Source organism: Peromyscus leucopus, unplaced genomic scaffold (genome assembly GCF_004664715.2).
Source record: "Peromyscus leucopus breed LL Stock unplaced genomic scaffold, UCI_PerLeu_2.1 scaffold_1045, whole genome shotgun sequence".
NCBI lineage: Eukaryota > Metazoa > Chordata > Mammalia > Rodentia > Cricetidae > Peromyscus > Peromyscus leucopus.
In genome coordinates this window covers 40,459-43,626 of record NW_023504166.1, presented here as the reverse complement: position 1 = coordinate 43,626, position 3,168 = coordinate 40,459, and the positions used below count along the sequence as shown (strand labels likewise).

At 41.4% G+C, this 3,168-nt stretch overlaps 1 pseudogene; it reads left to right on the top strand.

Moving 5' to 3' along the window:
* Positions 1-1,479: 1,479 nt before the first annotated feature.
* LOC114684498 lies at positions 1,480-2,640 on the top strand (annotated as a pseudogene).
* Positions 2,641-3,168: the final 528 nt, after the last annotated feature.

Below are 3,168 nucleotides of genomic sequence, written 5' to 3'. Positions count from 1 at the left end.
AAGCCTTTGGCATTTTATCACCTCCATGTTTCTTTTTCCTCTTTTGGTTATGTAGTGCAAGCAGACCCTCAGTTATACCAGCAAATCCCCAGACTTAAGGACAAATACTAATATCCAAGTACAGGAGGCATTTAGAGCCCCAAATAGGGCTGGAGAGATGACTCAGGGGTTAAGAGCACTGACTTTTCTTCCAGAGGACCTGAGTTCAATTCCCAGTACCCACATGACAGCTCACAACTGTAACTCCAGTTTCAGGGGACCTTGACACCCATGGCAAAAACACAAATGCACATAAAAATAAAATATATTTAGAAACCCAAATAGACATGAGTAGAAAAGAAATTTTGGGCTGGAGAGATGGCTCAGTGGTTAAGAGCATGGCCTGCCCTTCCAGAAGACCTGGGTTCAATTCCCAGCACCCACATGACACCTCACAACTGTAACTCCAGTTCCAGGGGACCTGACATCCATGGCAAAACACCAATGCACATAAAATAAAGTTAAAAAAGAAATTTCCACATGCTCAGCTATGTTCATAGCAGCACTATTTGTAATAGCCAGAACCTGGAAACAACCTAGATGCCCGTCAATGGAAGAATGGATGAAAAAAAAAAATGTGGTACATATACACAATGGAGTTCTACTCAGCAGAGAAAAACAATGAAAGCATGAAATTTGCAGGCAAATGGATAGAACTAGAAAAAATCATCCTGAGTGAGGTAACCCAAACCCAGAAAGACAGTCATGGTATGTACTCACTCATAAGTGGATTCTAGATATAAAATAAAGAACAGCCGGGAGGTGGTGGTGCACACCTTTAATCCCAGCACTCGGGAAGCAGAGCCAGGCGAATCTCTGTGAGTTCGAGGCCAGCCTGGGCTACCAAGTGAGTCCCAGGAAAGGTGCAAAGCTACACAGAGAAACCCTGTCTTGAAAAACCAAAAAAAAAAAAAAAAAAAAGAACAATCAGACCACAACCCAAAGAACCATGGAGGCTATATATATATAGCATGGAGGTCCCTAGGACGACTGTGGCTTATAATAAATTTTGGTTTTACTCAATTATTGAAAAAAAATAGCCAAATGAATGGAAGCACATGAACTATGAACCAAAGGCTGAGGAGCCCCCAGCTGGATCAGGCCTTCTGAATAGGTGAGACAGATGATTGGCTTGATCAGTTTGGGAGGCATCTAGGCAGTGGGACCAAGTCCTGTGCTCATTGCATGAGTTGGCTGTTTGAAACCTGGAGCTTATGCAGGGACGCTTGGCTCAGTCTGGGAGGAGGGGACTGGACCTGCCTGGACTGAGTCTACCAGGTCGATTGCAGTCCTCGGGGGAGGCTTTGCCCTGGAGGAGGTGGGAATGGAGGGTGGGCTGGGGGTAAGGGGAGGGGTTGGGAGCGGGGAGAACAGGGGAACCCGTGGCTGATATGTAGAACTGAATGGTATTGTAAAATAAAATAAAATAAAAGGAAAAAATTCATGGAAAAAAAAGAAGTGAAGGCTAATCCACACAGTTACGACGCATGGTTTGATTACTTACACTTGGTGGAAAGTGATGCCGAAGCTGACCCTGTGCGGGAAGTCTATGAGAGGGCCATTGCCAACGTGCTGCCCATCCAGAAGAGGTACTGGAAGCGCTCCATCTATCTCTGGATCAACTATGCACTCTATGAAGAGCTGGAAGCCAAGGATCCTGAGAGGACAAGACAGGTCTATCAAGCATCTTTGGAACTAATTCCTCACAAAAAGTTCACATTTGCCAAAATGTGGTTATAGTATGCACAGTTTGAAATACAACAGAAAAATCTGCCATTTGCCAGAAGAGCTTTAGGGACGTCCATAGGCAAATGTCCAAAGAACAAGTTATTCAAAGGTTATATAGAACTGGAACTACAGCTTCGAGAATTTGACAAATGCCGGAAGCTTTATGAAAAGTTCTTGGAATTTGGACCTGAAAATTGTACCTCATGGATTAAGTTTGCAGAATTAGAGACAATCCTTGGTGATACTGATAGCCCGGGCCATCTATGAATTAGCCATATGCCAGCCACAGTTAGACATGCCAGAGGTACGTTGGAAATCATATATTGATTTTGAGATTGAGCAGGAAGAAACTGAAAGAACACGAAACCTTTACTGATAATTGCTTCAGTGAACACAGCATGTAAAGGTATGGATCAGTTTTGCTTAGTTTGAGTTATCCTCAGGGAAAGAAGGAAGTGTGACTAAATGCAGACAGATTTATGAAGAGGCTAATAAAACATGAGAAACTGTGAAGAAAAAGAAGAGAGACTTACGTTGCTGGAATCCTGGCGAGGTTTTGAAGATGAATTTAGAACAGTATCAGACAAGGAAAGAGTAGACAAACTCATGCCAGAAAAGGCAAGAAGAGGAGAAAGGTCTAGGCTGACGATGGGTCTGATGCCGGCTGGGAAGAATACCATGGTTACATCTTTTCAGAGGATGCTGCCAACTAGCCTAACCTCAAGCTTCTGGCAATGGCCAAGCTTTGGAAGAAACAGCAACAAGAAAAAGAAGCTGCTGAACAGGATCCAGATAAGGACATTGATGAGAGTGAATCCTCATCATTTTAAATGTTGTAATTTTTTTATATAAATTAATAGTTTAGAACTTTGACTTCTGAACATTTTTGTATATTTACCCAGCAAGGAATTGTTTGGTATCTTTGATAGCTACCTTTCAAATTATTTTTTAAAACACTCTTGGGTCAAATGTGGATGGGAAATTGAAAGTAAAGGAATTTTTCTAATAAAAATAAAGAAAAGAAAAATAAAAAAATTTAAAAAATACACTGAAATCCAGCAGGGAAAATGCAAAATCCTGTAGACAAAACAACTATACACATAAAATAAAAATGGAAAACTTAATAAAATTAAAAATCATTTCTAAAATCAAAGGCAGTTGTGGCGCTCGCCTTTAATCCCAGCACTTAGGAGGCAGAGCCAGGTGGATCTCTCATCAAGGCCAGCATGGTTTACAGATCGAGTTCCAGGACAGGCTCAAAAGCTACACAGAGGAACCCTGTCTTGAAAAACCAAAAAAAATAAAAAATAAAAAATAAAACAAAAATATATCTGGACCAAGGGTTCAGGCCGGTAATTTCAATTACTTGTGAGGCTGAGGCAGGAAGCTCCAAAATTCCAA